Source organism: Ambystoma mexicanum, chromosome 1q (assembly GCF_040938575.1).
Source record: "Ambystoma mexicanum isolate Mex_15411 chromosome 1q, UKY_AmexF1_1, whole genome shotgun sequence".
NCBI classification, from domain to species: domain Eukaryota; kingdom Metazoa; phylum Chordata; class Amphibia; order Caudata; family Ambystomatidae; genus Ambystoma; species Ambystoma mexicanum.
In genome coordinates this window covers 2,284,122-2,297,549 of record NC_090922.1, presented here as the reverse complement: position 1 = coordinate 2,297,549, position 13,428 = coordinate 2,284,122, and the positions used below count along the sequence as shown (strand labels likewise).

General features: G+C 42.6%; 1 protein-coding gene across 1 annotated transcript in view; it reads left to right on the top strand.

Annotated features, from left to right (window-relative positions):
- Positions 1-13,428, top strand: part of LOC138523146 (uncharacterized) — a 40,306-nt gene that overhangs the window by 13,558 nt on the left and 13,320 nt on the right. The gene's annotated exons all lie outside the window — the stretch shown is intronic.

Sequence of the window (13,428 nt, the reverse complement as noted above, 5' to 3'; positions counted from 1 at the left end):
ACATCTCTGCTATCGGAAGGGTCTCAGGTTTGGATTGGGAAGGAGTTGGATATCCCTTCTCATGCTATAGGAAGTGTCTCAGGTTGGAATGGGAAGGAGTTGGATATCACATCTCATTCATGTTATAGGAAGGGTCTCAGGATTGGAATGGGAAGGATTTGGATATCACATCTCTTGCTATAGGAAGGGTCTCAGGATTGGAATGGGTAGGAGTTGGATATTACTATCTTGCTATAGGAGGGGTCTCATGTTTGGAATGGGAAGGAGTTGGATATCACATATGCTATAGTTAGTGTCTCAGGTTTGCAACGGGAAGGAGTTGGATATCACATCTCATGTTATAGGAAGGGTCTCAGGTTTGGTATAAGCATTGAGATATCACATCTCTGCTATCGGATGCGGCTCAGGATTGGAATGGGAAGGAGTTGGATATCCCATCTCATGTTATAGGAAGAGTCTCTGGTTTGGTATTAGAATCATTGAGATATCACATCGCATGCTGTAGGAAGGGTCTAAGGATTGGAATGGGATGGACTTGGATATCACATCTCATGCTATAGGTAGGCTCTCAGGTGGTTTGGTATAAGCATTGAGATATCACATCTCATGCTATAGGAAGGGTCTCAGGATTGGAATGGGAAGGAATTGGATATCACATCTCATGCTATAGGAAGGGTCTCAGATTTGGTATAAGCATTGAGATATCACATCTCATGCTAAAGGAAGGGTCTCAGGATTGGAATGGGAAGGAGTTGTATATGACATCTCAGGCCATAGGAAGGTTCTCAGGTTTGGTATAAGCATTGAGATATCACATCTCTGCTATCGGAAGGGTCTCAGGATTGGAATGGGAAGGAGTTGGATATCCCATCTCATGTTATAGGAAGGGTCTCAGGTTTGGTATTAGAAGCATAGAGATATCACATCTCATGCTATAGGAAGGGTCTCAGGATTTGAATGGCAAGGAGTTGGATATCACATCTCATGCCATAGGAAGGGTCTCAGGTTTGGTATAAGCATTGAGATATCACATCTCTGCTATCGGAAGGGTCTCAGGATTGGATTGGGAAGGAGTTGGATATCCCTTCTCATGCTATAGGAAGTGTCTCAGGTTGGAATGGGAAGGAGTTGGATATCACATCTCATGTTATAGGAAGGGTCTCAGGATTGGAATGGGAAGGATTTGGATATCACATCTCTTGCTATAGGAAGGGTCTCAGGATTGGAATGGGTAGGAGTTGGATATTACTTTCTTGCTATAGGAAGGGTCTCATGTTTGGAATGGGAAGGAGTTGGATATCACATATGCTATAGTTAGTGTCTCAGGTTTGGAACGGGAAGGAGTTGGATATCACATCTCATTTTATAGGAAGGGTCTCAGGTTTGGTATAAGCATTGAGATATCACATCTCTGCTATCAGAAGCGGCTCAGCATTGGAATGGGAAGGAGTTGGATATCCCATCTCATGTTATAGGAAGAGTCTCTGGTTTGGTATTAGAATCATTGAGATATCACATCGCATGCTGTAGGAAGGGTCTAAGGATTGGAATGGGATGGACTTGGATATCACATCTCATGCTATAGGTAGACTCTCAGGTTTGGTATAAGCATTGAGATATCACATCTCATGCTATAGGAAGGGTCTCAGGATTGGAATGGGAAGGAATTGGATATCACATCTCATGCTATAGGAAGGGTCTCAGATTTGGTATAAGCATTGAGATATCACATCTCATGCTAAAGGAAGGGTCTCAGGATTGGAATGGGAAGGAGTTGTATATGACATCTCAGGCCATAGGAAGGTTCTCAGGTTTGGTATAAGCATTGAGATATCACATCTCTGCTATCGGAAGGGTCTCAGGATTGGAATGGGAAGGAGTTGGATATCCCATCTCATGTTATAGGAAGGGTCTCAGGTTTGGTATTAGAAGCATAGAGATATCACATTTCATGCTATAGGAAGGGTCTCAGGATTTGAATGGCAAGGAGTTGGATATCACATCTCATGCCATAGGAAGGGTCTCAGGTTTGGTATAAGCATTGAGATATCACATCTCTGCTATCGGAAGGGTCTCAGGATTGGATTGGGAAGGAGTTGGATATCCCTTCTCATGCTATAGGAAGTGTCTCAGGTTGGAATGGGAAGGAGTTGGATATCACATCTCATGTTATAGGAAGGGTCTCAGGATTGGAATGGGAAGGATTTGGATATCACATCTCTTGCTATAGGAAGGGTCTCAGGATTGGAATGGGTAGGAGTTGGATATTACTTTCTTGCTATAGGAAGGGTCTCATGTTTGGAATGGGAAGGAGTTGGATATCACATATGCTATAGTTAGTGTCTCAGGTTTGGAATGGGATGGACTTGGATATCACATCTCATGCTATAGGAAGGGTCTCAGATGTGGTATAAGCATTGAGATATCACATCTCATGCTAAAGGAAGGGTCTCAGGATTGGAATGGGAAGGAGTTGTATATGACATCTCAGGCCATAGGAAGGTTCTCAGGTTTGGTATAAGCATTGAGATATCACATCTCTGCTATTGGAAGGGTCTCAGGATTGGAATGGGAAGGAGTTGGATATCCCATCTCATGTTATAGGAAGGGTCTCAGGTTTGGTATTAGAAGCATTGAGATATCACATCTCATGCTATAGGAAGGGTCTCAGGATTGGAATGTGAAGGATTTGGATATTACATCTCATGCTAAAGGAAGGGTCTCAGGTTTGGTAGAAGCATTGAGATATCACGTCTCTGCTGTCGGAAGGGTCTCAGGATTGGATTGGGAAGGAGTTGGATATCCCTTCTCATGCTATAGGAAGGGTCTCAGGATTTGAATGGCAAGGAGTTGGATATCACATCTCATGCCATAGGAAGGGTCTCAGGTCTGGTATAAGCATTGAGATATCACATCTCTGCTATCGGAAGGGTCTCAGGATTGGATTGGGAAGGAGTTGGATATCCCTTCTCATGCTATAGGAAGTGTCTCAGGTTGGAATGGGAAGGAGTTGGATATCACATCTCATGTTATAGGAAGGGTCTCAGGATTGGAATGGGAAGGATTTGGATATCACATCTCTTGCTATAGGAAGGGTCTCAGGATTGGAATGGGTAGGAGTTGGATATTACTTTCTTGCTATAGGAAGGGTCTCATGTTTGGAATGGGAAGGATTTGGATATCACATATGCTATAGTTAGTGTCTCAGGTTTGGAACGGGAAGGAGTTGGATATCACATCTCATGTTATAGGAAGGGTCTCAGGTTTGGTATAAGCATTGAGATATCACATCTCTGCTATCGGAAGCGGCTCAGGATTGGAATGGGAAGGAGTTGGATATCCCATCTCATGTTATAGTAAGAGTCTCTGGTTTGGTATTAGAATCATTGAGATATCACATCGCATGCTGTAGGAAGGGTCTAAGGATTGGAATGGGATGGACTTGGATATCACATCTCATGCTATAGGAAGGGTCTCAGATTTGGTATAAGCATTGAGATATCACATTTCATGCTAAAGGAAGGGTCTCAGGATTGTAGGCTCTCAGGTTTGGTATAAGCATTGAGATATCACATCTCATGCTATAGGAAGGGTCTCAGGATTGGAATGGGAAGGATTTGGATATCACATCTCATGCTATAGGAAGGGTCTCAGATTTGGTATAAGCATTGAGATATCACATCTCATGCTAAAGGAAGGGTCTCAGGATTGGAATGGGAAGGAGTTGTATATGACATCTCAGGCCATAGGAAGGGTCTCAGGTTTGGTATAAGCATTGAGATATCACATCTCTGCTATCGGAAGGGTCTCAGGATTGGAATGGGAAGGAGTTGGATATCCCATCTCATGTTATAGGAAGGGTCTCAGGTTTGGTATTAGAAGTATAGAGATATCACATCTCATGCTATAGGAAGGGTCTCAGGATTGGAATGGGAAGGACTTGGATGTCACATCTCATGCTATAGGGAGGGTCTCAAGTTTGATATTAGAAGCATTGAGATAACAAATCTCATGATATCGGAAGGGTCTCAGGATTGGAATGGGAAGGAGTTGGATACCACATCTCATGATAAAGGAAGGGTCTAAGGTTTGGAAGGGGAAGGATTTGGATATCACATCTCATGTTATAGGACGGGTCTCAGGTTTGGTATTAGAAGCATTGAGATATCAAGTCTCATGGTATAAGAAGGGTCTCAGAATTGGAATGGGAAGGAATTGGATATCACACCTCAAGCTATAGGAAGGGTCTCAGGATTGGAATGGGAAGGAGTTTGATATCACATCTCATGCCATAGTATGGGTCTCAGGTTTGGTAGAAGCATTGGGACATCACATCTCATGCTATCGCAAGGGTATCAGTATTGGATTTGGAAGAAGTTGGATATCCCATCTCATGCTATAGGAAGGGTCTCAGGTTGGAATGGGAAGGAGTTGGATATCACATTTCATGTTATAGGAAGGGTCTCAGGATTGGAATGGGAAGGACTTGGATATCATATCTCATGCTATAGGACGGGTCTCAGGTTTGTTATTAGAATCATTGAGATATCATATTGCATGCTGTAGGAAGGGTCTAAGGTTTGGAAAGGGAAGGAGTTGGATATCACATTTCATGTTAGAGGAAGGATCTCAGGTTTGGTATTAGAAGCATTGAGATATCACATCTCATGCTATAGGAAGGGTCTCAGGATTGGAATGGGAAGTAGTTGGATATCACATCTCATGCTATAGGAAGGGTCTCAGGTTTGGTATAAGCATTGAGATATCACATCTCATGCTATAGGACGGGTCTCAGGATTGGAATGGAAGGAGTTGGATATCACATCTCATGTTATAGGAAGGATCTCAGGTTTGGTATTAGAAGCATTGAGACATCACATCTCATGCTATAGGAAGGGTCTCAGGGTTGGAATGGGAAGGAGTTGGATATCGCATCTCATCCAATAGGAAGGGTCTCAGGTTTGGAATGGGAAGGAATTGGATATCACATCTCATGTTATAGGAAGGATCTCAGGTTTGGTATTAGAAGCATTGAGATATCACATCTCATGCTATAGGAAGGGTCTCAGGATTGGAATGTGAAGGATTTGGATATCACATCTCATGCTAAAGGAAGGGTCTCAGGTTTGGTAGAAGCATTGAGATATCAGATCTCTGCTATCGGAAGGGTCTCAGGATTGGATTGGGAAGGAGTTGGATATCCCTTCTCATGCTATAGGAAGGGTCTCAGGATTTGAATGGGAAGGAGTTGGATATCACATCTCATGTTATAGGAAGGGTCTCAGGATTGGAATGGGAAGGATTTGGATATTACTTTCTTGCTATAGGAAGGGTCTCATGTTTGGAATGGGAAGGAGTTGGATATCACATATGCTATAGTTAGTGTCTCAGGTTTGGAACGGGAAGGAGTTGGATATCACATCTCATGTTATAGGAAGGATCTCATGTTTGGTATAAGCATTGAGATATCACATCTCTGCTATCGGAAGCGGCTCAGGATTGGAATGGAAAGGAGTTGGATATCCCATCTCATGTTATAGTAAGAGTCTCTGGTTTGGTATTAGAATCATTGAGATATCACATCGCATGCTGTAGGAAGGGTCTAAGGATTGGAATGGGATGGACTTGGATATCACATCTCATGCTATAGGTAGGCTCTCAGGTTTGATATAAGCATTGAGAGGTTTGATATAAGCATTGAGATATCACATCTCATGCTAGAGGAAGGGTCTCAGGATTGGAATGGGAAGGATTTGGATATCACATCTCATGCTATAGGAAGGGTCTCAGATTTGGTATAAGCATTGAGATATCACATCTCATGCTAAAGGAAGGGTCTCAGGATTGGAATGGCAAGGAGTTGTATATGACATCTCAGGCCATAGGAAGGGTCTCATGTTTGGTATAAGCATTGAGATATCACATCTCTGCTATCGGAAGGGTCTCAGGATTGGAATGGGAAGGAGTTGGATATCCCATCTCATGTTATAGGAAGGGTCTCAGGTTTGGTATTAGAAGCATAGAGATATCACATCTCATGCTATAGGAAGGGTCTCAGGATTGGAATGGGAAGGACTTGGATGTCACATCTCATGCTATAGGGAGGGTCTCAAGTTTGATATTAGAAGCATTGAGATAACAAATCTCATGATATCGGAAGGGTCTCAGGATTGGAAAGGGAAGGAGTTGGATACCACATCTCATGATAAAGGAAGGGTCTAAGGTTTGGAAGGGGAAGGATTTGGATATCACATCTCATTTTATAGGAAGGGTCTCAGGTTTGGTATTAGAAGCATTGAGATATCAAGTCTCATGGTATAAGAAGGGTCTCAGAATTGGAATGGGAAGGAGTTGGATATCACACCTCAAGCTATAGGAAGGGTCTCAGGATTGGAATGGGAAGGAGTTTGATATCACATCTCATGCCATAGTATGGGTCTCAGGTTTGGTAGAAGCATTGGGATATCACATCTCATGCTATCGGAAGGGTATCAGTATTGGATTTGGAAGAAGTTGGATATCCCATCTCATGCTATAGGAAGGGTCTCAGGTTGGAATGGGAAGGAGTTGGATATCACATTTCATGTTATAGGAAGGGTCTCAGGATTGGAATGGGAAGGACTTGGATATCATATCTCATGCTATAGGACAGGTCTCAGGTTTGTTATTAGAATCATTGAGATATCATATTGCATGCTGTAGGAAGGGTCTAAGGATTGGAACGGGAAGGACTTGGATATCACATCTCATGCTATAGATAGGCTCTTAGGTTTGGAAAGGGAAGGAGTTGGATATCACATTTCATGTTAGAGGAAGGATCTCAGGTTTGGTATTAGAAGCATTGAGATATCACATCTCATGCTATAGGAAGGGTCTCAGGATTGGAATGGGAAGTAGTTGGATATCACATCTCATGCTATAGGAACGGTCTCAGGTTTGGTATAAGCATTGAGATATCACATCTCATGCTATAGGACGGGTCTCAGGATTGGAATGGAAGGAGTTGGATATCACATCTCATGTTATAGGAAGGATCTCAGGTTTGGTATTAGAAGCATTGAGACATCACATCTCATGCTATAGGAAGGGTCTCAGGGTTGGAATGGGAAGGAGTTGGATATCACATCTCATCCAATAGGAAGGGTCTCAGGTTTGGAATGGGAAGGAATTGGATATCACATCTCATGTTATAGGAAGGATCTCAGGTTTGGTATTAGAAGCATTGAGATATCACATCTCATGCTATAGGAAGGGTCTCAGGATTGGAATGTGAAGGATTTGGATATCACATCTCATGCTAAAGGAAGGGTCTCAGGATTGGTAGAAGCATTGAGATATCACGTCTCTGCTATCGGAGGGGTCTCAGGATTGGATTGGGAAGGAGTTGGATATCCCTTCTCATGCTATAGGAAGGGTCTCAGGATTTGAATGGCAAGGAGTTGGATATCACATCTCATGCCATAGGAAGGGTCTCAGGTTTGGTATAAGCATTGAGATATCACATCTCTGCTATCGGAAGGGTCTCAGGATTGGAATGGGAAGGAGTTGGATATTCCCATCTCATGTTATAGGAAGGGTCTCAGGTTTGGTATTAGAAGCATTGAGATATCACATCTCATGCTATAGGAAGGGTCTCAGGATTGGAATGGGAAGGAGTTGGATATCCCATCTCATGTTAAAGGAAGGGTCTCAGGTTTGGTATAAGCATTGAGATATCACATCTCTGCTATCAGAAGCGGCTCAGCATTGGAATGGGAAGGAGTTGGATATCCCATCTCATGTTATAGGAAGAGTCTCTGGTTTGGTATTAGAATCATTGAGATGTCACATCGCATGCTGTAGGAAGGGTCTAAGGATTGGAATGGGATGGACTTGGATATCACATCTCATGCTATAGGTAGACTCTCAGGTTTGGTATAAGCATTGAGATATCACATCTCATGCTATAGGAAGGGTCTCAGGATTGGAATGGGAAGGAGTTGTATATGACATCTCAGGCCATAGGAAGGTTCTCAGGTTTGGTATAAGCATTGAGATATCACATCTCTGCTATCGGAAGGGTCTCAGGATTGGAATGGGAAGGAGTTGGATATCCCATCTCATGTTATAGGAAGGGTCTCAGGTTTGGTATTAGAAGCATAGAGATATCACATCTCATGCTATAGGAAGGGTCTCAGGATTTGAATGGCAAGGAGTTGGATATCACATCTCATGCCATAGGAAGGGTCTCAGGTTTGGTATAAGCATTGAGATATCACATCTCTGCTATCGGAAGGGTCTCAGGATTGGATTGGGAAGGAGTTGGATATCCCTTCTCATGCTATAGGAAGTGTCTCAGGTTGGAATGGGAAGGAGTTGGATATCACATCTCATGTTATAGGAAGGGTCTCAGGATTTGAATGGGAAGGATTTGGATATCACATCTCTTGCTATAGGAAGGGTCTCAGGATTGGAATGGGTAGGAGTTGGATATTACTTTCTTGCTATAGGAAGGGTCTCATGTTTGGAATGGGAAGGAGTTGGGTATCACATATGCTATAGTTAGTGTCTCAGGTTTGGAATGGGATGGACTTGGATATCACATCTCATGCTATAGGAAGGGTCTCAGATTTGGTATAAGCATTGAGATATCGCATCTCATGCTAAAGGAAGGGTCTCAGGATTGGAATGGGAAGGAGTTGTATATGACATCTCAGGCCATAGGAAGGTTCTCAGGTTTGGTATAAGCATTGAGATATCACATCTCATGCTATAGGAAGGGTCTCAGGATTGGAATGGGAAGGATTTGGATATCACATCTCATGCTATAGGAAGGGTCTCAGATTTGGTATAAGCATTGAGATATCACATCTCATGCTAAAGGAAGGGTCTCAGGATTGGAATGGGAAGGAGTTGTATATGACATCTCAGGCCATAGGAAGGGTCTCAGGTTTGGTATAAGCATTGAGATATCACATCTCTGCTATCGGAAGGGTCTCAGGATTGGAATGGGAAGGAGTTGGATATCCCATCTCATGTTATAGGAAGGGTCTCAGGTTTGGTATTAGAAGTATAGAGATATCACATCTCATGCTATAGGAAGGGTCTCAGGATTGGAATGGGAAGGACTTGGATGTCACATCTCATGCTATAGGGAGGGTCTCAAGTTTGATATTAGAAGCATTGAGATAACAAATCTCATGATATCGGAAGGGTCTCAGGATTGGAATGGGAAGGAGTTGGATACCACATCTCATGATAAAGGAAGGGTCTAAGGTTTGGAAGGGGAAGGATTTGGATATCACATCTCATGTTATAGGACGGGTCTCAGGTTTGGTATTAGAAGCATTGAGATATCAAGTCTCATGGTATAAGAAGGGTCTCAGAATTGGAATGGGAAGGAGTTGGATATCACACCTCAAGCTATAGGAAGGGTCTCAGGATTGGAATGGGAAGGAGTTTGATATCACATCTCATGCCATAGTATGGGTCTCAGGTTTGGTAGAAGCATTGGGACATCACATCTCATGCTATCGGAAGGGTATCAGTATTGGATTTGGAAGAAGTTGGATATCCCATCTCATGCTATAGGAAGGGTCTCAGGTTGGAATGGGAAGGAGTTGGATATCACATTTCATGTTATAGGAAGGGTCTCAGGATTGGAATGGGAAGGACTTGGATATCATATCTCATGCTATAGGACGGGTCTCAGGTTTGTTATTAGAATCATTGAGATATCATATTGCATGCTGTAGGAAGGGTCTAAGGTTTGGAAAGGGAAGGAGTTGGATATCACATTTCATGTTAGAGGAAGGATCTCAGGTTTGGTATTAGAAGCATTGAGATATCACATCTCATGCTATAGGAAGGGTCTCAGGATTGGAATGGGAAGTAGTTGGATATCACATCTCATGCTATAGGAAGGGTCTCAGGTTTGGTATAAGCATTGAGATATCACATCTCATGCTATAGGACGGGTCTCAGGATTGGAATGGAAGGAGTTGGATATCACATCTCATGTTATAGGAAGGATCTCAGGTTTGGAATGGGAAGGAGTTGGATATCGCATCTCATCCAATAGGAAGGGTCTCAGGTTTGGAATGGGAAGGAATTGGATATCACATCTCATGTTATAGGAAGGATCTCAGGTTTGGTATTAGAAGCATTGAGATATCACATCTCATGCTATAGGAAGGGTCTCAGGATTGGAATGTGAAGGATTTGGATATCACATCTCATGCTAAAGGAAGGGTCTCAGGTTTGGTAGAAGCATTGAGATATCAGATCTCTGCTATCGGAAGGGTCTCAGGATTGGATTGGGAAGGAGTTGGATATCCCTTCTCATGCTATAGGAAGGGTCTCAGGATTTGAATGGGAAGGAGTTGGATATCACATCTCATGTTATAGGAAGGGTCTCAGGATTGGAATGGGAAGGATTTGGATATTACTTTCTTGCTATAGGAAGGGTCTCATGTTTGGAATGGGAAGGAGTTGGATATCACATATGCTATAGTTAGTGTCTCAGGTTTGGAACGGGAAGGAGTTGGATATCACATCTCATGTTATAGTGAGGGTCTCATGTTTGGTATAAGCATTGAGATATCACATCTCTGCTATCGGAAGCGGCTCAGGATTGGAATGGGAAGGAGTTGGATATCCCATCTCATGTTATAGTAAGAGTCTCTGGTTTGGTATTAGAATCATTGAGATATCACATCGCATGCTGTAGGAAGGGTCTAAGGATTGGAATGGGATGGACTTGGATATCACATCTCATGCTATAGGTAGGCTCTCAGGTTTGATATAAGCATTGAGAGGTTTGATATAAGCATTGAGATATCACATCTCATGCTATAGGAAGGGTCTCAGGATTGGAATGGGAAGGATTTGGATATCACATCTCATGCTATAGGAAGGGTCTCAGATTTGGTATAAGCATTGAGATATCACATCTCATGCTAAAGGAAGGGTCTCAGGATTGGAATGGGAAGGAGTTGTATATGACATCTCAGGCCATAGGAAGGGTCTCAGGTTTGGTATAAGCATTGAGATATCACATCTCTGCTATCGGAAGGGTCTCAGGATTGGAATGGGAAGGAGTTGGATATCCCATCTCATGTTATAGGAAGGGTCTCAGGTTTGGTATTAGAAGTATAGAGATATCACATCTCATGCTATAGGAAGGGTCTCAGGATTGGAATGGGAAGGACTTGGATGTCACATCTCATGCTATAGGGAGGGTCTCAAGTTTGATATTAGAAGCATTGAGATAACAAATCTCATGATATCGGAAGGGTCTCAGGATTGGAATGGGAAGGAGTTGGATACCACATCTCATGATAAAGGAAGGGTCTAAGGTTTGGAAGGGGAAGGATTTGGATATCACATCTCATGTTATAGGACGGGTCTCAGGTTTGGTATTAGAAGCATTGAGATATCAAGTCTCATGGTATAAGAAGGGTCTCAGAATTGGAATGGGAAGGAGTTGGATATCACACCTCAAGCTATAGGAAGGGTCTCAGGATTGGAATGGGAAGGAGTTTGATATCACATCTCATGCCATAGTATGGGTCTCAGGTTTGGTAGAAGCATTGGGACATCACATCTCATGCTATCGGAAGGGTATCAGTATTGGATTTGGAAGAAGTTGGATATCCCATCTCATGCTATAGGAAGGGTCTCAGGTTGGAATGGGAAGGAGTTGGATATCACATTTCATGTTATAGGAAGGGTCTCAGGATTGGAATGGGAAGAACTTGGATATCATATCTCATGCTATAGGACGGGTCTCAGGTTTGTTATTAGAATCATTGAGATATCATATTGCATGCTGTAGGAAGGGTCTAAGGTTTGGAAAGGGAAGGAGTTGGATATCACATTTCATGTTAGAGGAAGGATCTCAGGTTTGGTATTAGAAGCATTGAGATATCACATCTCATGCTATAGGAAGGGTCTCAGGATTGGAATGGGAAGTAGTTGGATATCACATCTCATGCTATAGGAAGGGTCTCAGGTTTGGTATAAGCATTGAGATATCACATCTCATGCTATAGGACGGGTCTCAGGATTGGAATGGAAGGAGTTGGATATCACATCTCATGTTATAGGAAGGATCTCAGGTTTGGTATTAGAAGCATTGAGACATCACATCTCATGCTATAGGAAGGGTCTCAGGGTTGGAATGGGAAGGAGTTGGATATCGCATCTCATCCAATAGGAAGGGTCTCAGGTTTGGAATGGGAAGGAATTGGATATCACATCTCATGTTATAGGAAGGATCTCAGGTTTGGTATTAGAAGCATTGAGATATCACATCTCATGCTATAGGAAGGGTCTCAGGATTGGAATGTGAAGGATTTGGATATCACATCTCATGCTAAAGGAAGGGTCTCAGGTTTGGTAGAAGCATTGAGATATCAGATCTCTGCTATCGGAAGGGTCTCAGGATTGGATTGGGAAGGAGTTGGATATCCCTTCTCATGCTATAGGAAGGGTCTCAGGATTTGAATGGGAAGGAGTTGGATATCACATCTCATGTTATAGGAAGGGTCTCAGGATTGGAATGGGAAGGATTTGGATATTACTTTCTTGCTATAGGAAGGGTCTCATGTTTGGAATGGGAAGGAGTTGGATATCACATATGCTATAGTTAGTGTCTCAGGTTTGGAACGGGAAGGAGTTGGATATCACATCTCATGTTATAGGAAGGGTCTCATGTTTGGTATAAGCATTGAGATATCACATCTCTGCTATCGGAAGCGGCTCAGGATTGGAATGGGAAGGAGTTGGATATCCCATCTCATGTTATAGTAAGAGTCTCTGGTTTGGTATTAGAATCATTGAGATATCACATCGCATGCTGTAGGAAGGGTCTAAGGATTGGAATGGGATGGACTTGGATATCACATCTCATGCTATAGGTAGGCTCTCAGGTTTGATATAAGCATTGAGAGGTTTGATATAAGCATTGAGATATCACATCTCATGCTATAGGAAGGGTCTCAGGATTGGAATGGGAAGGATTTGGATATCACATCTCATGCTATAGGAAGGGTCTCAGATTTGATATAAGCATTGAGATATCACATCTCATGCTAAAGGAAGGGTCTCAGGATTGGAATGGGAAGGAGTTGTATATGACATCTCAGGCCATAGGAAGGGTCTCATGTTTGGTATAAGCATTGAGATATCACATCTCTGCTATCGGAAGGGTCTCAGGATTGGAATGAGAAGGAGTTGGATATCCCATCTCATGTTATAGGAAGGGTCTCAGGTTTGGTATTAGAAGCATAGAGATTTCACATCTCATGCTATAGGAAGGGTCTCAGGATTGGAATGGGAAGGACTTGGATGTCACATCTCATGCTATAGGGAGGGTCTCAAGTTTGATATTAGAAGCATTGAGATAACAAATCTCATGATATCGGAAGGGTCTCAGGATTGGAATGG